The 24,357-nt window shown below is 44.9% G+C and overlaps 1 pseudogene; it reads right to left on the bottom strand.

The window, feature by feature from the left end:
- Nucleotides 1-3,696: 3,696 nt before the first annotated feature.
- LOC148522814 (uncharacterized) lies at nucleotides 3,697-8,171 on the bottom strand (annotated as a pseudogene).
- Nucleotides 8,172-24,357: the final 16,186 nt, after the last annotated feature.

Below are 24,357 nucleotides of genomic sequence, written 5' to 3' on the forward strand. Positions count from 1 at the left end.
GACTCACTTAAACAAAGAACATCCTCATCATCAGCATCCTCATTAGCGTTTGTGTGAGCTACACAAATATCCTGCTGTTGCACTTCTACCATTGCATCCTCGATGTTTAAGTGAGCAAATTCTTGACTTGTGCTGCTCATCCCCACATTTGCAAAGGGTGATGAAATGGAGGAAGAAGGCTTCTCTACAAGTTCAGAAACGTCAGGCTTACACATAGCACTTGCGAACAAACTTAGGCTCTCAGAGATTTGTGATATTTATGTTTTCTGCACACACAGTTTGTTCTACTGCCTTAGTGGTTTTCATTTTTTTGACACCTAGACTCAAAATGAAAAATTATTGCACCATTAGGCAGAAGAAGATGCCTCACTGATAGTTGCAGAATCACCATTCATAAATAAATGCCAAGGCCTGAAACTTTCTTTGCCACTGCATGTGGTGAATGGCATGTTGGCAATTTTATGTTTTTCTGCACTAAACTTTCTCTTTTCTATAGGTGTTTTTCTTTGCCACTGTAAAATATTGTCTTTTTTATTTTAGATGCCCAAACCCTCTATGCACTTGGGCATCGGCTTTAGTAGATGACATTGATGGACTAGTAGTGTTATGACTGGTGACAGCAGCTGCAGTGCTAGTATTTGGTTGCTGCTCCTGATCTTCCTTCAACTGATCGTTATCCATATCAAGTTGACAAACACATAGAAGTAGTAGAAACAATTTGGGTTAGATGTAATAGGGTGTGAGTTTTGAAAATGTGCAAGTATAGAGCTATATTTGCACATTTTCAAAACTTACCCTATGTAATTAGATGAGAGAACATGCAAACTTGCATGTTTCTCACACCTCCACAACTCACAATGAAAAAACATGCATCCAAATGTTTTGCCATTGTGAGCATAGAACTCAGGCAATGTAATAAAGTCCGAGTGTTTCAATTTCACACTATTACTTCTGTTTAAAAAACCAGACCTGCTTCAGGATATTGAGTCTAGCCTGAGCAGGTCCAAGTAACACAGAAGATGTACAGATCTGTGTTATCTGTGCATGTTTCTGTGTGAAAAAAAAAATAAACAGTAAAAAAAAAATATGTGCATCCCCTCCACACAAGCATAACCAGCCCCTGGCTCTGTTGAGCCTGTCTTGGTTCTTAAAATACAGGGTAAAAAATATGTAAGGGTTCCCTGTATTTTAAGAACCAACACTTGGCTCTGCTGAGCCGGTCCTGGTTGTAGAAATACAGTGGGCAAAATGAGTAAGGATCCCTTGTATTTTCCATGACCAGCACCGACACCGAACTGTTTCTAGCAGGAGTGTAAAGTCACAGCCAGGGGAACCCTTTCACCAGGTCCCCTGGCCAAAGCATTACACCTGACCACTTGTTAGCCCATGCTGGGGATCCCTGGGGGTCCCCCGTTTAAGGGCACCCCAGGCCTGGGCCAATAGCCAGGGACTAACCCCGGGACTCCTAGCCAGTTGTTGCCCTGTTGATTGTGTATTAAAGTGTATTGCAAAAAATAGAATAAATAATATTGTCTTTTGCTGGTGAACTACAGGTCTCAGCAAGCCTCCCCCACATGCTGGTACTTGGAGAACCACAACGTATCCTGGGGTGTCCTGGAGAGGGCTGACTAGCGGTCAGTTGTCATGCTTTGGCCGGGAGACCCGGTGAAAAGGTTCCCCTGGTTGTGGCATTACACACTCATTAGAAAGAGTCTGAAGCTGGTTATGGAAATTTAGGAGACCCCTACTCATTATGTCCCCTGTATTTCCACAAGCAGGATCAGCTCAGCAGAGCCCAGTGCTGGTTCTTAAAATACAGAGGATGCCTACGCATTTTTCCCCTGTATTTTAAGAACCAGGACATGCTCAACAGAGCCCGGGCTGGTAATGCTTGTTGGGGGAGGGGGCGCACGTTTCTTTTTTACTGTTTACTTTTTTTTAATACACAGACACCTTCACGGATCTCATGGATCTGTGAAGGCGTCTGCATAACTCAGACCTTTTAATGCTATTCGCATTAAGAAGTCATAGTTTTCATAGGAGAGAACTCACTTGGTACACATAATGTAATAGCCTCGAACTCATAAGTTTGCAGGCTATTACATTTGGCAAGTTTTGAGACAATCTTGGACCTTTAAATGTGCGAGAAGGTCCGAGTTTGTCTCACACAAAAAACTCGGATCTTATTATATCTCACCCTATATTTTTATATTACTACTTTTTTCACAAATGACAGCTCACCCTACAGGGTATCACAGTGCTTATATATGTATGTGTAAACAAACACAGTTGGGTAAAGCACACACAACAATGTGTAAAAAAAAATCTTTATAAAAAACTGTTTTACTTTTCTTGCAAATGACAACTGACATTGCAAAGCCACACTGCTTATATGAGAATGCAGTGGGGTATGGCCTGAGCATGAGGGGACTGGAGTGGACAAATACTTCAGCAGCACTGGAGTGATGGACTCTGGACAGATAATGTATATACAGTATTTTAATTGTTAGGACAGCAGCACTGTCCAAATGGACTCGATGGACACTGGACAAATATACATAAGCAGCACTGGAGTGGATGGACACTGGAAAGCTGTACGTCAGCAGCACTGGAGTGGATAGACACTGGACAGCTGTACATCAGCATCACTGGAGTGGATGGACAATGGACAGCTGTACATCAGTAGCAGTGGAGTTAATGAGCACTGGACAGCTGTACATCAATAGTACTGGAGTGGATAGACATTGGACAGCTATATGGCAGCAGCACTGGAGCGGATTGGCACTTGACAGCTGTACATCAGCAGCACTGGAGTGGATGGACACTGGACAACTGTATGTCAGTAGTACTGAAGCATATGGACACTGGACAGCTGTACATCAGCAGCACTAGAGCGGATGGACACTGGACAGCTGTACATCAGCAGCACTGGAGTGGATAGACACTGGACAGCTGTACATCAGCAGCACTGGAGTGGATGAACACTGGACAGATGAATGTAAGCAGCACTTGAGCGGATGAACACTGGACAGCTGTACGTCAGTAGTACTGGAGCATATGGACACTGGACAGCTGTACATCAGCAGTACTGGAACAAATGGACATTGGACAGCTGTATGTCATCAGCACTGGAGTGGATGGACTCTGTACAGCTGTACGTCAGCAGCACTGGAGATAATGGACAATGGACAGCTGTACATCAGCAGCACTGGAGCAGATGGACACTGGACAGCTGTAAGTCAGTAGCACTGGAGCAAATAGACACTGGCCAGCTGTACATCAGCAGAACTGGAGCAGATGGACACTGGACAGCTGTACATCAGCAGCCACTGAAGTGGATGGACAGAGCACAGCACAGCAGCAGCCACTGGAGTGGGTGGATGAAGCACATCACAGCTGTAGCCACTGGAGTGCATGGTCAAAGCACAGCAGCAGCCACTGTGGTGGATGGACAGAACACATCACAGGAGCAGCTACTGGAGTGGATGGACGGAGGACAGCATAGGAGCAGCCACTGGAGTGGAGGACGGAGGACAGCACAGCAGTACTGGAGTGGATGGACACCACAGCACAACACAGGAGCAGCCTCTGGAGTCATGGACGGAGAACAGTACAGCAGTGTGCATGACTGTAAATGGTGCTGGGTCTTATATAAAATAAAAAATTCAAAGAGATCTGACGCCAGCTGATGACCTTTTACCTTGTTTTGAATTCCAGAACTGGCGGGAAGATCTGAGTGGCAGGTCCAGATTCCCTCGGATTGGTCAAGTTTGAGTGGGCTCGGTTCTCTGAGAACCGAGCCCGCTCATCTCTACTTCCAACACATTGTAGGGACGATATCAAAGCCCCTATACTAGCATGTGTTTTTTTATACATCTGGGCTATCCTTCCCTTCATATACAGCAGCCATGATAATTGCCAATTTAGAATTAAGAATTATCAGGTCTAAAACACGGTAATTGATAAATATTCCTCCAGGACCAGGGATTAGATCAGTATTGGAAGATTAAATGTTAGGGAGAAGTAATACAGTAACACTCATGCAGTCCCTGGATGTGTGAGTTTCACAAACAATTCATGATGCAGTCTTGTCATGCTGTGGTGGGGGACTTTGCAATGGATAGAGTTTATTTTCATTTGGAATAATTGTTTTAGCACACTATTATGTAAATCTACTGTTTGATGGATATAATCATATCTCACATCTAAAATTTTGAGAGAAACAACAGCCATCTTGGAAAAGGTATAAACATTCAATCGTCAGAGGGGTGCCTTGTGTAACACCATGCAATAAAACACCTTCTTAATAAATTATATGAAATAAAGACTCAGAGACATGAGATTTGGCAGAATAATTAGTTAGCAATTTATTAAAATTATCTAATGAGTATTAAATTAATCTAAACTGATCGAAAGTATGGTGGCAAAGAAAGGATGGCAACATTCAGCTTACTCCAGACATGCAGCACACAGACATCCACTCAACTCTCTAACATGACTACCCACCCGGAAGGGTAATGACACTATCCCCGGCAGGGTGATCCAACGAACTTAACAAGTCAAAGAGGGTGAGTGCACCAAAAGACTATAATACTACAAACTGATAGAGATTTGCACCCTAAGTGGTCACCTACTGTTTTTTCCCGCCAAAGCAAAGCTCTGGTTACAGGACCAACACATCGCCACCTCACCACCACTAAAACACTGAAGAAATAACCTGGAACAGATCCTCAACAAAAATCAAAACCCCCTCCTTTGTCAAATGAACCCCATCTCTCCTATACAGATATGCATGCCAGAAACGTATCCTGGCATGTCCAACCACACAACCACCAGAGGCCAACGCATGCTCCGCAACCACTGCATTTACCTTCTTTCTGGCTACATCAATCACCTTACCATTCTGCACACCATGCCAAACCAGCCGAGGCACAATAAATGACCATATGATCTTACAAGACGAAATCCTAGCAATATCGCCAGCAATGGAGCTCCTCAACTCCAACCCAGTCATTTTACCAAGATCGTTTCCACCTAAGAGAAAGCAGGGAAACACGGATGACTTGGCCTGAGGAAAAGCCAAAAAACCTACTGAGGGACATATAAATTGTAATTATTGATGCCAATAAGCCGAATTAGGTCCATCAGTTCAGGCCATAATAAAAGGCCAAATGCCTCCAGACTTCCGCTGCCAAAGCGACAAGTAGCTAATCCCCGAGTCGGGTAGACAACAACAAACAAGACCACAAGTTGAAGGTAAACAAAAGAATAAACATAACATTGCTAAATGCGAATGCAATCAATGCAGAGGCCGAATGTAGCGCTTATAACTGGAGGATTTCCAATGACCTAAAGACTTAATTTCAGATACAGAAAATCTCACCAAAGCGGCGGAAGTTGCTGCCCCAATACGAAACTAATGCGTACCGAAATCCCGGATGGAGAGGCCGACACAAGAGACACAGTGCTTCAAAACCCATCCAAACTGATATTTTGTCAAAGCAGAGCTATCCGCATGCAAAAGCTATGAGCCCGCAGTAGCAGGCCTGACTTCAAGATAATGCGTGGCCTGGGCAATAGGGGAAAATTCGCAAGTCCTCGGAATGCACTTGCGAAATCCAACGGCCCCTACCCAGCTGATCAGTTTTGGAGCATCTAATCCTACAAAGCAACAACCTCTCCCCTACCAGGACATCCATCTGGAGCAGAGCAGCATCAACCCTTTTGGAGGCTGCCACCAACTCCGAAACCCGAAAAGCTCCATGAAAGGCCATAGAGAAAGCTAATTGAAACAAAATAGTTTCGAGAACCAAATCCGCAAAGTCCTCTATGGCCGCGAGGAGAAAAAGGAAGGAGGGAAACATCGATAGGACGTCTTTTGTCGGGTGCTACCGGAACCGAACAAGCCCAACCTTTACAGGCCTTCTGAATCAGAAAACTCTTGGTAAAGTCTGGAAGGCTTTTTAATTTACAGAAAAATTAAATACCAACTAAATAACAAGATATCACCACTCTGGATCTACCAGAGACATAGAGATGCCAAATAAAAGAAAGCATTGACTGATGCCTGCTCTTACCTCCATGTCTATGGCTATGGGAATACTTTTCCCACTCTTCTCAAGCATTGTGGTAAACTCTCAGAGTACTCGGGGTGAGAGACCTCTCTGCTAAGCCCTCCATGCTGGCTTGATGACCAGCCAAACATAAGAGGGGCAAAGCACACATGTTGCATCAGTCTCAGAGGCCAAAGATTGAAACCTAGGCAACTGAACCAGGGCTATCTTGTTCTCTGCCCTGGGAATATGCTGCTACCTAAATTAAATGTTGCAGCGCAAGCAAGTTAAGACAAACTGTGCCAAAACTTGCAACACTAGCAATGATTTAGCATGCTGCTGGTTAATCGCATGCACAACACCAAGGTTGTCACACCTGAGCACCATACTGTGATCACACAAACACTCGCCCCACACTTCCAATGCAACCATGATTGAAAAGAGTTCGAGAAGCAAAAGATCCCTTGTGAGACCCAAACATACCCATTCCTCAGGCCAAGGTGACGCACACCAGGAGACGGCAAGGTAGCAACCAAAACCAGCTGAACCTGCCACATCGTTGAAAAGCTGCAACTGAAAACTGTCAACAGCTGGGGCCATCCAAATCAGCACATCATTAAATTTCTTGAGAAAAGATGCCCAAACGGAAAAATCCTTCTTGATCTCAGATGACAAGCGAACCAAATGGTGTGGTCTGGACGCCCCAGCCGTGGACTGCTCCAGCTTCCAACAAAAAACCCTGCCCACTGGGATAACCCTACAGGCAAAGTTCAACAGACCCAATAGTGATTGCACTTGTTACAAAGCAATGCTACGAGCAGCCAAACATGCAGCAATAGTATCGCGCAATTTCACCACCTTGTCCTGAGGAAGCCTGCAAACCCCTTCCAGAGTATCGATCCTGATACCTAAAAACGATAAGCAAGCAAGAGGACCCTCCATCTTCTCGTCGGCAACTGACACCCCAAAATTTAGAGCGTTGTGCGGCTCTGTTTTCCTCGCAAGCTTTATTTTTCCATAAAGCTTGCGAGGAAAACAGAGCCGCACAACGCTCCGAATCGGCAGGACCCACGCACAGAAAATCATCGAGATAGTGAGCTATTCCATGACCCCTGCAAGAAATCTCCACACACCAATGAAGAAAGGTGCAACATTTTTCAAAAAAGGCACAAGAAACAGAGCATCCCATAGGCAAGCACTTGTCTATAAAATAATACCCATTCTCAATGCAAAAACCCATGTACCTGAAGGACTCAGGATGTAGGAGCAGTAGACGGAATGCCGATTCCACATCTATCTTAGCCATGAGAGGACCTGGGCCATATGATCTAACTAACTACAAAGCCTCATCAAAAGACTGATACACCACCGAACAAAATTCCAGAGGTATAGCATCATTCACCGAGGACCCTGATGGGTAGGATAGATGTTGAATGAGCCTAAGTTTACCAGGAGACTTCTTGGGAACCACTCCCACGGGAGAAAGGATCAAATCCTCCAGTGGAGGTCATTCAACTGGGCCTGCCATTCGCCCAAGGCTCACTTCCTTTTGAACTTTAGCTATAAAGACAGCAGGCAATTCTCGCACTGACCGCATATTCCTTGGGGAACCGACACTAACCTTACCCCTAACGGGCAATGGAAAACCAAATACAAAAATTGGAAACTGAATACAAAAATTGCGCATCCTCAAGGTTTGGATACCACCCCAACCATTTGGCCATAGCATCCAAACACACTGGGGATGATCCCTTATTTAGCACCGGTATTCCCTGCTGGTTTAGAAGATTGCTGGCCAGCTGGCCGGAAACAATTGGAAATGGGATGGGCTCTGCCGCAACACAGAGGTGTCAAAAATTAAACTGCTGCCCTCTCTGTACAAGTAGCATTGTTAAAAGCAAAACATTTGCCATTATTCTGAGACTGAGCTGAAAGATTGCACAAGCCCAGCAGCCGACGAACAGGAGGAGGGTCGACTGGAAGACGTGGCAGCTGTTTAACTTCTAGCCACACCTCCATGTCCTTACCTCCAAGCTCAATAACAGGCCTTCCATCCTGCTTCCAACAAAATTCTTTGTTATAAGCCCGCCAGACAAACCCCTGGGAACTGTGCTGCATGCTATTAATAAGGTGCAGGTGCCTGATAACATTTAAATGCTCCTCAAATAGCATGATGCAAACATGCAGAAACCTGCAATCCAATTAATAAAGGATTTGAAAGCATCCAGGCCAACTCCTCCCTTGTTCTTGGCCGCCTTAAAGTACTTTTTCGCTTTATTGGTAAACACAAAAATGTCCACATATGCACCCTTAGTAGTCTTGCGCTTACAGAATGGTCACAAGCCACGTAAGACTGACGTATTATTGCAGCGGATCTCCAGTGACCATTTAGAACATTTGAAAGAAGCGTCGCTTGAGCGCAAGTGCTTGTGCTTAGATGACTTATCACATCGCTCGGCCTCGCCTCTAGCTTATTTAGCAGCCTGCTTGCACGCCCTGGCAGTGCTGCTGGCATCTGACACCAGCAATGAAGAGGAACAACAGCTGCTACTGTCATCATCATCTACGCAAGGAGACCCACCTGATGTACTCATTTGCTCGCCGCACAAAGAATCGGCCAAAGTCACTCGTCATGACTGTCAATGGCATCGCCGTCTGAAAAAAAAGGTAACACAGAATCTGGCACCGCAGCCACCGATGCAATCAAAGGTGCAGCAGAAATTGTAGCTGAGTTGGCTGATACCAGGGAAGGGACCGCTCCTGAGGTACCCTGCACTAACATGGACCCGAATGCGTGCACCACTAAAAAATTGTTCGGGCATGGTCCCTGGTAACTGCAAGGTAGGAACTGTGGGCCTGATTCAGAGCCGGATGCTATTTGCAGACGGTCGTTCCAAAAAAGGGACCGGCTATTTAATTTGAGCGCTCGCTCATTGTGGTTTGTTGATGCCTCTATGTCTGAGCGAGCCAACTAAAAATGTGCTCGCTATTTTGTAAAGACGCCCCTTTGCCGTTTGCATCACACGTCATCTCTGGTATTTATTTGATTAATCGGGTACATCGAAAGGCATCTGAACTGCTCGCAGAGCTTGTGGTAGGTTTTTCCTACCGCAATCACTGTGAGCAGTTCAGACTAAAAGACAACCTAGTGACGTGGTCGATGACGCTCCTTTACTAATTATGCACTCCCATTAAACGCCCTTTTTACCGTTAGGCACGCCTGCGTTCGGATCTCCACTCCCCCGTTTTCAAGCACCTTTCCCTGTTACCACCCACAAACGGTACATTCTGTCAATCAAATTAGCAGCCCCTCGCTGTTTTGCGAGCGCTCAATTTCCAACTGCAATGACTGGTTTGCGCATGCGCATTAAGACCCATATGCATTCGCAGTTGTGCAAACATCGCTCATAGCAAACGAGCGGCCGCTTACGAGCGGCTCTGAATCAGGCCCTGTGGGAGGTGCACCAGCTAAAGACCCAGGCCCAGGTAGTTGTGAGAAAGCAGTTACAAAACGGGCAAATAAAGTTGCCATGAAGTACATAACCCCTGCAGCATCCCCAGAGCCTGTGGGCATAGCATTGGCATTTAAACTGGGAGGCCCCACACTGTAACTAGCCCCCTGTGACTGTGACCCTATACTCTGAGTAACCCCCTAAGCCTGACTATTCATCAAAACAGAACTGTTGGCAGAGCCCACCTGCAGCAAGCTCTGATCCTGATCATTAAAATGGCGGCTAAGCAGACTCAGGGAGCTGAGCAGAGCCGCCATTTGTAATTTGGTTTGTGCCTCTGCGCCTTCTACTAGCCCTGGAGGCACAAGCCGGGGCTCGAGACTGAACTGGTCTTGAACCCACGGCCACCCGTACACTAATCGCGGATGTTCCAGCCAGGATCCGCGTGGGGACACGCGCCTGTGCACGTCCACAACTTGCAGCACTGCTTCAAGCCAGGACATGCGGGTGGGCAGGCACAGGAGCAGAAGTGCACTGACCCACTTGCCAACGAGAGCCAGCAGATTTGGCTCCCGTAGATGCTGGCAACACCATGGTGGGCATGTGCGCGCTTGCTCCACAGCCTCCTGGGTGTTCCAAAACACCCGATGAGGCAACGTATGGCCTAGCGGGGGCCCTGGCTCCATCCAGGTAATGCCAGGGGGTGTTCTGTGAGCGGTGTGGGTGGGACATGAAGCCAGGGGAAAGAGAAATAGATGCAGGGAAAGAGAGGACACAGGAGGAGAGAGAAAGGAAAGAAATGGAGTGGAAATAAAAATGGGAGAAAGATAAACAGTGAGGGAGAATATAGACTAAAGAGAGCTAAGAAAAGAGAGAAAGAAGGAAATTATTCTCAAATGCAATACAGAATCTTATACAACACTTATCTCTTGTCAAGACAGGAACAAAAGAGGCTATGTCTCAGCCCACACAGCCTCACATTCCAAGCTAAAACACGCACACCTATCCTAATAGGGCAAACTAAGTCACATGGTGTTACCCAAGCCAGCCCCCAGGCTTGAGGTTTAACCAACTCCGTTCTCATTCAATCACTTTGTTTGTCAAACAACAGCTCCATGGAGGAACAGTGCAATAAAGAGCCTGAGAAATGAGAAATGTCAAGACAGAAATAAAATATATTTCTGACATTGATGTGGTACCCCAATATATTTAATTTGCTGTTTGGAAATGAAGACATGTTTTTTTTATAGTTTTCCTATTAAATGGAAACTCTCTCTAGAGAGCATACTTGCCAACTCTCACTGATTGTCAGGGAAACTCACTGAAATAGTAGCAATCTCCCTGACTCCCTGAAGGGCCTAGCAATCTCCCTGATTGCACCTTACCCCCATTATGTAGCTGTTATATAAAAGAAAAAAGAGAGGTATATACATTCAAATGGGATCATTAGTATAAATGGTTATAAGGCATAATAACTACATGCATTTTCTGAGACCCCTTTCACACAGAAAATTAAATTACCCGGTAAAGCACTTTTACCCGGTAATTTGCAGATCAACACAGGTTTTTTTTCTGTGTGAAAGGGTCAACCCAGGTCAAAAATGCTGGGTCTCTTCTCAAACTCTGTCCTCATATAGTGCATGTTTTCCAGGTCTACTCACGGAATCAGTGAAATAATTAGCTCCACCTGTGGATCTTTTAAAATGTGTCAGTGAGTACACCTGTGCACCTGCTGGGTGACATGGAAAATGTGACCTATGTGGGGTCCTGAGGACTGAGTTTGAGAACTTGTGCTCTAGAGCAGTGTTTCCCAAACTCATTCCACATGGAGCACTAACAGTGCATGTTTTCCAGGTCTTCTCACAGAATCACAAGTGAAATAATTAACTCCACCTTTGGATCTTTTAAAATGTGTCAGCCAGTAATGAATGCACCAGTGCACCAACTGGGAAAATTGGAAACCATGCACTGTAAAGGGGCACATCCACTAGCAGACATAGAAATGACTGCACGATTATGACATTGTAATCGTGCAGTCGTTTCACAGACTGTGCTGTGCCTACTCTGAACGTTCAGTCGTTCAGTGTACTGTAGGTACATCAATCATCTCCTAACATGCGCAACCTGACCATCGCTGGTCATTTACGACATTTACATCCCTGATATGTGCCCGATTACTGAGCAATTGAATGATTCCGATGTTGTAATCTTGCAATCGCTCGATAATGTTGCGTAGTGGATACGAGGCATTAGTGCTCCCTGAGGAATGAGTTTGGGAAACACTGCTCTGGAGTGCATATAATGTACTACATTTTTTTATATAGGTATGAGAGATGAAAGCAATATGTGTTAAGTTGCTGTAGAACAGAACAGGTTTGTGTTACAAATAGTAGTATTGATACAGCCTGGAGCATTAGGGTTTCGCTGGGTGCTGTAGTGCATCGGGCGTCAGAGGGGAAAAACACAGGCGGACAGTAGCACTATGCTCTTCTAATGTAGCAGTGGTGATATAGTGATATATGGTAATATAGTGTACTTCAGGGATGTGTGGTCAGAGCCTCCCCTGTCATACTCCCTCGCCTATCATTCTCCCTCTCATGCTCCACAGTTTTGAAATAAAAACTGTGTTTTTATACATGTGTGCCTCCCCAGCCATTAATCTCATCGCACGTCACTCGTGTACTTACGGTACTCTGTACAATCTGTAGGGCTGGTATATCCAGACCCCCAACATGACCCGCTCCATCAGGTACACAATGCTCTGCTCCTAGACTTCTCTCTTAATGTATGATTGTAGCCACCTGTGCTGAAACACCTGTCTTATCAATTACCTAGTTCAACACAGGTGGCTGCAATCATACATTAGATGGGAAGTCCAGGAGTAGAGTATTTTGTACCTTATGGAATGGGTCATGTTGGAGGGTAGGGTATATCTGTGGAAGATTCAGAGGTGCTTCATTCACTAGGAACATCAGGGAGGAAAGATACGCATGTGCAGAAACACATGTCAGAGGGCAGACCACCTGCTGAGCTCCGGCAGGTCCTAGAGACTACTAGCTTAGTTACCTGTTGCACCCACAATGGAGGCATCACATGGGCGCTCTTCATCCAACACCTAAGGAGACACAACACTGCATTTTCGTTTATGTGGCCATCCTCTTTTTGAGCATGTGCAGAGCATTTTTGCGCAATTTATGCAATGCAAATAGGTGACAGTTCAATTAAGCTGTTTTTACTTCACCATTACAGAAAATGCAATTCTGCACAGTGGGCCTGCATGGAAAACTGCATGGAAAGCTGCCACATCTGCAATTTCACATAATGCACATGTGCCTGAGGCCATCCAAGGCAAACATTCACATCCTTTGGATCTGTGTGGGTTTTCAGTGTAACAAGGAAGTTAGGCTGATCTTCTACTAAATGAGTATGTGGGTGGAAAGAGATCATACAATATTAGATGTATCTTTTGCACCCAGAATAGGGCTGGTGCATTTATACTTGCCTACTCTCCCGATTTGGCCCTTCATATCCCCCACACAAACCCCTGCAGTGAGGGATGATGACGCAATTTATGCTGAACCACATCATCATGACCCTGACCCTTGCTTAACAATGCCTGTAATCTTAGCATTGTGTTGCGGGGGCGGGGCCAAAGTGGTGATATTGTGTGGTCATGCCCCCTGCTTTGCCACTATGCTGGGTACTATCCATACTTGCCTACCCTACCGATTTGGTCGGGAGCCTCCCGAAAATCGGGTGCCGCTCCCGACCTCCCGGGAAGGCAGGCAATTCTCCCGGCTGCCGCCAAACCCTCCTATCCCCCCCGCATTGACCCCTGCAACCCCCACAGCGGGGGGGCCGGTGACGTGATTCACGTCATTTTGGCCACGCACCCTGCTACACAATGCCTATTTTATTGGCATTGCATGGCGGGGGTGGGGCCAAACTGATGCGATCGCATGACCCCGCCCCCACCACGCCTTCAAGTGATGTCACCCGCCCGGCAACTCCCCCTTGTACCGGCCACGCCCCCCCTGTCCTGCCGATCTGGCTGCTCCCTCCTGGAAGGAGCAGCCAGAAAGTCAGCAGGTATGGTACTATCCCTGGCTGCACCGTTCTATGCCACATCATGCCCCCCCACAATGCCTCCCAGAAGGGGAAGCCAGAATCCGGGAAGCATGGTGCAAATCCATGCTGATAATGATGACAGCTGCTCTTAAAAGCAGCTGTATAGGGGCAGCGAAGCTGCATATACTGTATGTGGCCGACTCTGAATACTCACACATCTCAGCTATTTTGATGCACACAATATGGCTGCAGATGTGGTTACTTTGCAAGCAGCTCTAAATTAAGCTGTGTTTGTTATACCCCTTTTACACCAGAGCTAAAACCCGGGTTATTGTAGGATTAACCCGGGTAGCTCCTTGGTGTAAACGGAACAGGGTTGGATTCCCGGGTCGAGTGTCCCGGCAGTCCAACCCAGGTAACTTGCAGGGTTTAACACGGGAATTACCCGTGAAACCCTGCAGTGTAAACAATGCAATCCGGGTCACGGTGACCTGCAGCATGACGCTTGCCGCGTGATTGGCTGGCTTCAGTGGCGCTTAGAGATGAGGTGATCTCCAAGTGTCCACTTCCACGCCTGAAAAGCTGGGTCACTGCAGACCCAGCTCCGGTATGAACAGCGCTGACACGGGAATATCCTGGGTCAGCGCCGGCTAACATTTCCATGTCTGATCCGAGTTGGAACACTGGGCATGATTCAGAGCTGCTCGTAAGCGGCCGCTCGCTCGCTCCGAGCGATGTTCGCACAACTGCGCATGCGTATGGGTCGTAATGCGCATGCGCCAACCAGTCATTGCGGTTGGAAATCGAGTGCTCGCAAAATAGCGAGTGCCTGCTAATTTGAGTGACAGGATGAGGCGTTTGTGGGTGGTAACAGGGGAAGGTGCTTGAAAACGGGGAGTGGAGATCCGAACGCAAGCATGCCAAACGGTGAAAACGGGCGTTTTAAGGATGTGCATAATTAACAAAGCAGCATCATCGGCCACGTCACTTGGTTGTTTCTTAGCCTGAACTGTTTGCATGATTGCGGTAGGAAAATCCTACCACAAGCACTACGAGCATTTCAGATGCCTTTCGATGTACTCGATTAATCAAATAAATAGCGGAGATGACGTATGATGCGAGCGGCCAGGGGGCGTCTTTACAAAATAGCGAGTGCATGTTTCGTTTGCTCGCTCAGGCATAGAGGCGTCAACTGACCGCAAAGAGCAAGCGCTCAATTTAAATAGCCGGCCCCTTTTTCTGAACGAGTGAGCGCAAATAGCGTCCGGCTCTGAATCAGGCCCACTGTTCCAACCTTCGGTTCAGAACTGGAGTTTAGGTGAGAAAGCAGTATAAATGTCCTCTGTGTTGTGGTTGGAATAGGACTAAAGCTGCCCACACACATAGTGATTTTTTACACGATTTGCCCGATTTCGTCAAATTGTGATGACAAATCATGTAAAATATGCCCAAATTGTGAGTTTCTACTCTCGATCATGATGCTAATGCGCATCCCCACTCGTCGTACATCGCTTCTTCAAATCTGCCGTGCTGTAGGGCAGATTTGCCAATCTGGGACACAATGTGATCCAATTCGTGAGTGTTTTTTACTCATGATGTATGTCACAATTCATCCATTGCCATCTTGTGCAGCATCCTGGATAGAAGAAGAAGGAAGCATGATAGAGCCTGCACACCTGAAGTCTGGATTGCAGCACTTTGGTGAGTATTGGTACTGTATTTAATGCAACCCCACTACCCACCAGTGTGTGCCACCCACCTACCCACCATTGTGTACCACCCACTGCATGACCCAGGCACCGCCCGCTGGAATAAGGTGGATGGGCAGTGGCTGGGGCATGCATTAACCTCCCACTGCCCACCAATGTGTGCTACCCACTGCATGACCCAGCCACCGCCCACCAGAATGAGGCAGGTGGTGGCTGGGTCATGTATTAACCTCCCACTGCCCACCAATGTTTGCCACCCACCTACTCATGAATGTGTGCCACCCACTGCATGACCCAGCCACCACCCGCTGGAATGAGGTGGGCGGGTGGTGGCTGGGTCATGCATTAACCTCTTACTGCCTTCCAATTTGTGCCACCCACCTACCCACCAATGTCACGGGCCACCTAATAAATATCTTCAAAATCAAAAAACACTATAAATACTAAATAATAAATGTAATAAAACAATTTAGTTCAATAACAAAGAACATTACAACAACATCAATACATATCTAAACTTTGTTTTTATTGTTGTGATAATTTGTTTCTGGTGTTTGAAAATACCACCATAAACAAATGTTTGTCAACAACATAAACAAATACATTACAGCAACAAAAATAAAACATATTACAATACTTATAAAAACACATTATATTCAGTAAAAAAAAATTACAATACAATAACAATACATTAAAATCCTGAAAAAACATATTGAAATACATATAAAAACACATAACATTCCTGTAAAAAAACATATTAAAATACAATAAAAATACATAACAATCCTGAAAATAAACATATTACAATACATATAAAAACACAACATTCCTGTAAAGAAAACATATTAAAATACAAAAAAATCCATAACAATCCTGAAAAAAACCATATTAAAATACATATAAAAACACATTACATTCCTGTTAAAAAATAAATAAAAATACAATAAAAACATATTCAAAATCTAAAAAAAAAAAACAATGTAGAAAAAAATTTACAAAACAATTCACATTTCTAGATTAATAAAATGTCCTTATTATTTTTTCTTCCTAGCAAGGTCTATGGATAGTGAGTGGGAGTTTGTGATGGGATTCCTAGAGATCCTCCAATCAAAGGAGTGCCTATTGTGGATATCCTGTTGACAGTACCACAACAAGTTGCATAAATTGGCAGCTTTGGGGGTGTTGTTGGACTGCACCAAAAAGTTAATTGCAGATGCTGACCTTAAAGCAGTATGCCAGAAAATCCAGAACCTGCGTACCATCTACATAAAGGAAATTAAAAAAGTGAACGATTCAAAAAGCTCCAGTGCAGGCACTGACGATGTGTACCAGCCAACACTGTGGTACTATCACCTCATAAGCTTCATAAGCGAACAGGAGCCACAATGCCAGTCAGTTGTCCTGATGGTCAAGCGAGAGGGAGAAGAGGAGGCGGCTGAAGTGAGTGGACCATCTGAGGAAATTTTGGTAAGTAGAGATACTGGGCCTGATTCAGACCCTCTCGCGAGCGCACAGCACTCGCAAGCAGGTCGATGGTCCCCCACTGCGCATGCACATGCCGGAGCCGAGCGGAGGTGTTCCTGAAGGAGCACCTGCTGTTTGGGGGCAGCCCCACTGACATCACAAGTGATGTCAGTGGTGAACTTCCGGCTCTATTAGAGCCAGAAGCTCACTGGGGCTTGCGGCAGATGAGACCCTACCACAAGGGTCTCGTCGCAAGCCCCAATGGTCGTGATAGTCGGGACCATCAAGACCATCACCTGGCCGCTTGCTAAAGCTGTGGGTGGTGCAAAAAAAAAATGCCGCCCTGATTCAGAGCTGCTCTGAATCAGGGCCACAGTTCATAAACCAAAATATTTTATTGTTTTTGTAGCTCAATCCCAATTGTCCACTATAGTCATTTATCTCACATACAGTCCTCCTGCCATGGCACCGCACTTGGTCCATTGAAATAGGCAACATATTCCTCCCTCACTTCTTTGGCACATGCTGATAATGTTGTAGGAATTGGTGGTGCAGACACTGATATAAACTGAGCAAACTCCTCTGGAGATCCTACATCTTCTGATCTAGCTGGGACTGGTCCTCGTTGTGTAGTTTTCCTTCACAGAAAGTTATGCAGCACACAGCACACCATCATGGCCCAGTCTATCTTCTCCACACGTAGGTTGATGGTGGTGTGGAAAATGCAGAACCGGTTGCTGAGTGTTCCAAACGCATTTTCCACAATGCTTCATGCCCGGGATAGACGATAGTTGTAGATCCTCTTTTCTCTGATCAGGCCTTTCTGTGCAAATGGCTTCATCACATGTTCATGTAATGCAAAAGCCTTGTCTGTGACAAAAACGTAATTTAAGCTGTGCTTTGTCTCGTCCAGTGATGGCAAGTGGAGGGTTTTGTTGGTGAGTCTCTGGTAGAAAGCAATCTGTTTGAAGGACCCACCATCTGAAGCATGGCTATTCTTGCCAACATCCACAAACAAAAATTCATAGTTGGCTTTCACCACTGCCATGAGAATGATGCTGAAGAAGCCTTTGTAATTGTAGTAATATGGGGCCTGATTCAGAGCCGGACGCTATTTGCGCTCGCTCGTTCAGAAAAAAGGGGTGGCTATTCAAATGAACCATTCGCTCTTTGCGGTCTGTTCACACCTCTAGGTCTGAACGAGCGTACAAAACATGCTCTCGTTTTTTGGAAAACTACGCCCCCTGCCCACTCGCATCCTACGTCATGTCCGCTATTTATTAGATTAATCGAGTACATCGACCAGCGTATGAACTGCTCACTATTCTTGTGGTTGGTTTTTCCTACCGCAATCATGCAAGCAGTTCTGACTATAAAATAACCCAGTGACGTGGTCAATGACGCTGCTGTATTAATTATGCACACCCATAAAACGCCCGTTTTGACCTTTAAGCACGCCTGCGTTCGGATCTCCATTCCCCATTTTCAAGCACCTTCCCCTGTTACCACCCACATACGCCTCCTCATGTCACTCAAAATAGCAGGCATTCGCTATTTAGCGAACAAACGATTTTTGGCCGCACTGACTGGTTCGCGCATGCGTATTACGATTCGTACGCATGCACAGTTGTGCAAACATCGCTCGGAACGAACGAGCGGCCGCTTACGAGCGGCTCTGAATCATGCCCATGATCCGGTGTTGGCAGGTGGGTTGATGCAGATGTGTTTTCCATTGATGGCTTCTAGGGAATTTCCAATGTTAGGGAAATTAGGGAAATTCCAATGTTCAAATTCTTCAGTGATGCTCTTCCACGGTGTTTGGAAACTGGAAACATATGACTATAATATTGCTTTTCTTTTTTTTCTACATAGACTCCCACCAAAGAGCCTGATTTGTCCTCCTCACCGGACCAAAGTTTGCTCGGGAATAAAGAGTTGGAAAACTTGACCCCAATACTAACACCCATTCTACCAGGACCATCATCTTCTTTGGTACCACCCCAAAAAAAATCAGGCAAGAAAACAGCAGCACACAGAACAGGAGGACTTGTTTCTCCAAAAAGCTGACAGCATTCAGAAAGTAACTGATGATATAGATGATTTTACTGTACATGTTAATAGTCGCATGAAAAAAATGGATGAGGTCACTAAGAAAAATTTCCACAGGCTCGTCTATGAGCTTCTCATTAGGTCACTCAACAGCAATATGTACGACTCCACCTACATTGCAGACCCACTGCTTTATTCTTCTGCCACAAGTGCCTTTGTCAGGCTCCCCCCAGCCCAGTTGTAGATTACTCCCCCACCCAGCACCCCAATCACAAGCCAGACCATTTATAATGCTCTGCTAGAGTCAGAGCAAGATTTGTCGTGTTACTCTTAATTTTTAGTTTTTTCTTCTTCTTGCCTGTACAGGTTGAGTCTCCCATATCCAAATATTCTGAAATACGGAATATTCCGAATTACGGAATATTTTTAGTTTGACAGAGAATGTGAAACCTTTGCTTTCTGATGGTTAAATGTACACAAACTTTTTTTAAAGCACAAAATCATTAAAATACAGTATACAATAACCTTCAGGCTGTGTGTATAAGGTGTATATGAAACATAAATGAATTTCATGTATGTACACAAACTTTTTTTGATGCTCAAAATTATTAAAAATATTGTATAAAATGACCTGCAAGCTGTGTGTATAAGGTGTATATAGAACATAAATGCATTCTGTGTTTAGTTTTGGGTCCTATACCCAAGATATTTCATTATAGTATGCAAATATTCCAAAATACAGAATATTCCGATATCCAAAATACCCCTGGTCCCAAGCATTTTGGATATGGGAGACTCAACCTGTACTATCACCAAATTTTATCACTCCCAATAGGTGGTGGCTGTATGCTATACAGTGGTGATGACACTAATTGGACAAGGTCACTACACACATGGAGCAAGACAGATTGGTGGAAGCCGGGGCCACAATCTGTACTTGTGCCATTTTTGTATTGGCCTGTTCAATCTGGTATCTGACCCACTGTACAACATACAGCAGGCTACCTATTGGGATTGATAAAATTTGTTGATAGGTGTTTTATCTTTCTCTTTATGTTGCCTGTACTATCACCAAATTTTATCACTCCCAATAGGTGCTGGCTGTATGCTATACAGTGGTGATGACACTAATTGGACAAGGTCACTACACGCATGGAGCAAGTACAGATTGCTGTAAGCCGGGACCACAATCTGTACTTGTGCCATGTGTGTATTGGCTTTTTCAATCTGGTGTCTGACCCAACGTACAACATAGAGCATGCTACCTATTGGGATTGATAAAATTTGGTGATAATGCTGTTATGTACAATTTATATACAAGTTTATTTTATATATTAAAAATAACATAGTGTACTGTTGTTGCCACACAAATGTTCATGACTGCTATGCAGCACAGTCTTGTTAATGCAGCCTTATTGGCTGTCACAGTTATAAAGAGTTAAATTTAAAAAAAAACAAAGAAAAAAAAGAAAAACTTTTTTCTTTCACAAGAAACAAATGTGCAGTGTGTATTTTTTTCTTACCTTGCAATACTGGTACTGCAGCATCTTAATGATAGCCTTGCAGGTCTCTGTAATGATGACGCCCAAGGACTGAGGTGAGATGAGTGTCCCAAACTTCAGGTCTTCAAATGACCTTCCAGTAGCCAGGTACCTCAGGGTAGCCACCAGCCTCTCTTCAGCAGGGATTGCTCTCCACCACCTTGTATCTTGCCTCTGGATGTGGGGGGTCACCAGATGCTGCAACTCATGGAATGTGGCATCATCCATGCACAGGTAGTTGCGGTAGTCATCCTGGTTGTTCTCCTTGATCTCCATCAGCAGGGACATGTAAAAGCGAGTATCCCTTTACTGCAGCCACTCCTTGGTCCTACATGTTCTTCTCCTCCTTCGCTGGGCCCTCTCCTGGATCACCTTGACCCCAGCTTGGGCGACCAACACTGTATACCGATAGGGATCCATCAGCACAGAATTCAGGAACAGGATAGAATGCAGGTAGGTAGCAAACACTTGCAGGTAGAAGACACTTTGTAAAAGGCAAGCCAAATGCAAAGAGCACAGTAGCAATGTACAGGTTTCAGCAGGTATACACATAGCCTCACTAGTAGCAGAGCAGAATGTGCACAGGGTTAAAATGGTGTCTGCTTTTTATAACCCTGGCTAGCCACTCCCATTGTTATTATTATTTAAATTTCTGACCAATCATGAAGAGCCTCTTCTGTTGTTTTGGGAAACTCACGATTTATCCTGCACAATCTCACTATGAATACAATCCGATAAATCGTGAGATTGGAAGTCAAATTGGCAGCTTTTTTTTACCTGATCATGCTCACAACTGCCGTGGAGCTCCCAGGGAGAGCTCAGGGGAAATTGTACATGTTGTCGGATCGTGAGCACATCGCTATGTCTGTGGGCACCTTAAGAACTCTTCAAGCCAAAGTCCACTGGTGAAAAAACTTTTATATCCAATTGCGGTGAAAATTTCACTCCTCCTCTCCACTTTCATCCATCTACCTGTTCCTCTGCATGGGGTAAATGCACTCTATTACCATGGTAAAATAAGATCCACGCAGCATTTGTTTTATATCATATAAGCGCTGTGTTTCATAAATGTTGGGATTGCTTCCAGCAAGCACACGACCAATTTTCTCTCTAAGAGGAGAAACTGAAAGTTAAAAACTTAATATAACTTCATTTCATAGGGATGCTTTGAGAATCTGCTCTTTCGTGCAACCTTGAACAATGTTTCTAAAATAATATTAGTTTAAAATTTTCTAGTAACTTCTTCCTCTTCATCATGCTTTGTTCATTGATGGAGAAACAATAATATTAAAAAAAGTATTGTGTCAGGAGATATTTGGTTTCTATGAAACCCTCGTCTTACAATTGCTATAATCATCTACTTGGAGACAGCATAATCTCTTGCAATCCTAAAGGGAAGAGCAGTGTCATAATGGCTTAACCTGCAGGGCATGACTTATAGCATGTGTTGTTTGTTAGTTGGACTGTGACAGATGATTACGGATCTACCTTTACAAAGAGATTACTGCCAGGTTCAGGCCATGTAATTTCTCTATTTTCTGAAAGCTTGGAGATTTCACGGAGCAAAAAAGCAATTATGGTAATGAATATACATCTGAAAAAAGAAACATCCATTCTACCAAAGACATAAATTTAAACAAAAAAGTTGTATATTGCATCATAGGTTATTAAAGTGGGAATATTGATTTAAATTAAAATTGCCAAAGTTTCAGTCAAGTTTCTTAGTGGTTTTACAATTCTCCAGTCAGTTAAGATCAGAGATGAGCGGGATCATATCTCAGAGATCCGAACCCACCCGAATTTTGAGATCCAGGGCGAGAACCGAACATGCGTTTGGTTCCCCAGCCGGTCCCAGATCTCAAACTGAGGCAAAACCATATAGACAAAATATCGCGGTTCGCAAGCTTTCGTCTCTATGTATATAAGGGACCATGCGGTGGCCACCATTTCACTCCAGCTGTGGAGACTGAACAGGGAGAGGGAGCAGTGTAGGGCTGGGAGAGGTAGTACTACTTACCTGTGCTGGTGCTGTGCTGGTGCTGTGCTGTGTCCTGGGCTGGTGCACTGCTGAGCCATCTGGTGCTGTCAATGCTGTGCTGTCTGCTGAGCCCATGTGGGCTGGTGCTGTGCTGTCGGCTGCGTCCATCTGGGCCCAAGTTCTGGACCCCCCCCCCAAAAAAAAATTTTGTCTTTTTATTTTTTTCTGTGTGTGCAAGTTAGGCTTAGCCGCACAAGATACAGCAATACAACCTAGTGCTGCCCGACTCCAGTCATCATCAATCTGTGCTCTGGGCCCAAGTTCTGGACCCGAAAAAAAAATAAAAGAAACAGTGTCTTATTTTGTATAATTTTTTCCTGTGTGCGTGTGCGTGTTAGGCTTAGCCGCACAAGAACAAGATACAGCAGCAATGCAAGTTGCAACCTATTGCTGCCCGACTCCAGTCAGCATCAATCTGTGCTCTGGGCCCAAGTTCTGGACCTGAAAAAAACAAAACAAAACAAATAGTGTATTTGGTATATTTTATTTCTGTGTATGCATGACTGCACGTGTGCGCACGACTGCACGTGTGTGAATTTTGTAACCACACCTTGGCTACTATTGGTGCTTGTGACACTGCTTCAAGACCGCAGAAAATATGGAAGGCTGTCACATGAGAGTAGAGCAAGGCCAAGAACCACATGTTGTAGCTGCCACCACCAGTCATCATGATAATGCAAGTCAGTCAACTTCTTTGTCCTCTATGAAGGCCCATGCCCCAGGGCCTTGCAGATGTAGTCAGTGAGGATGCTTCTGTGGAATTGCACATGAAGGAGGAGGATATTTTGGTAGTTGAAGGTGCTAAGGATGATGAGGATGTTGAGGATAAAGATGTTGGTGATGAGGATGTTGATGCCGAGAATGTAAGTAAGGCAACAGCTGATGCCCATGGATTGAAAAAGCCAAAGCCCATTGTTATGCCGGGGCAAAAGACAAAAAAATCCACTTCTCACGAGTGGAATTATTTCCACCCCAATCCAGACAACAGTTTTCAAGCCATATGTAACAATTGCCAAGCAAGAGTGAGTAGAGGAATGGACCTAAACCACCTAGGAACCTCCTCCTTGTTACGTCACTTGGAGCACATTCATCAAATATCAAAGTGTATGTCGCCAAGTTCCAAAACTCAAAATGTAACAAGTCCAGTGTCACCTACCTGCTCCCTCTCTGTGGGATCCAAGTGTCTTCGATCTCCACCACCAACACCTGCATCATCAACATCCTCATTCATCATCAGGAGTAGTCCTGCTGCATCCAATGTTGTTATTTGAAGCATGATTGACTCCTCTCTTATCCGTGATTCCTCAGAAGGATCCTTGATGACTACGCCTGTTGCTGCTGCTGTTGCTGTGAGTGCATCTTCATCCTATAGAATGTAAGCTCTCATGAGCAGGGTTCCCTTATGTGCTTTTCCTTCACTCACTCATACGATCATCTACTCAAAACTCTCCACAAGGGCACTTAACATTTGGTAGCTGACACCCTGCTGTTTTTTTGAGTGTTATGATCACAGCTGCAATAAACTATGATCTTATTCTATATTGTCTTGTACTGTAAGTCGCTGTTTTACGAGTTTACTCATTTGTTAATGTACTTTGTGAGGCGCTGCGGAATCGTTTTGGCGCCATATAAATAAAGGATAATAATAATAATCCCAGAAGGGGACCAGGAGAAAGACTACTTGTAGTGTATCCTCCAAAAAACAATTAACTGTCAAGCAATCATTTGCAAGGGCAAACAAGTATGACAGCAATCACCCAGTTGCACAGCGGATTACTAATGCCATAACAGCTATTCTGGTATTAGATGTGGGTCCAGTATCCACCATTTCAACAGTTAACTGAGGTCCTGTGTGCTTGCCACCAGATCCCTTCTAGATTCCACTTCGCTGGAACAGCAATTCCAAGTCTGTACAAGAACATTAAAAAAAACCTTACTAATGTTCTCAGAAATGCCATTGTACCCACTGTCCACTTTACCACT

The sequence above is a fragment of the Taudactylus pleione genome, unplaced genomic scaffold (genome assembly GCF_031769625.1).
Source record: "Taudactylus pleione unplaced genomic scaffold, aTauple2 ptg000138l, whole genome shotgun sequence".
Lineage (NCBI taxonomy): Eukaryota > Metazoa > Chordata > Amphibia > Anura > Myobatrachidae > Taudactylus > Taudactylus pleione.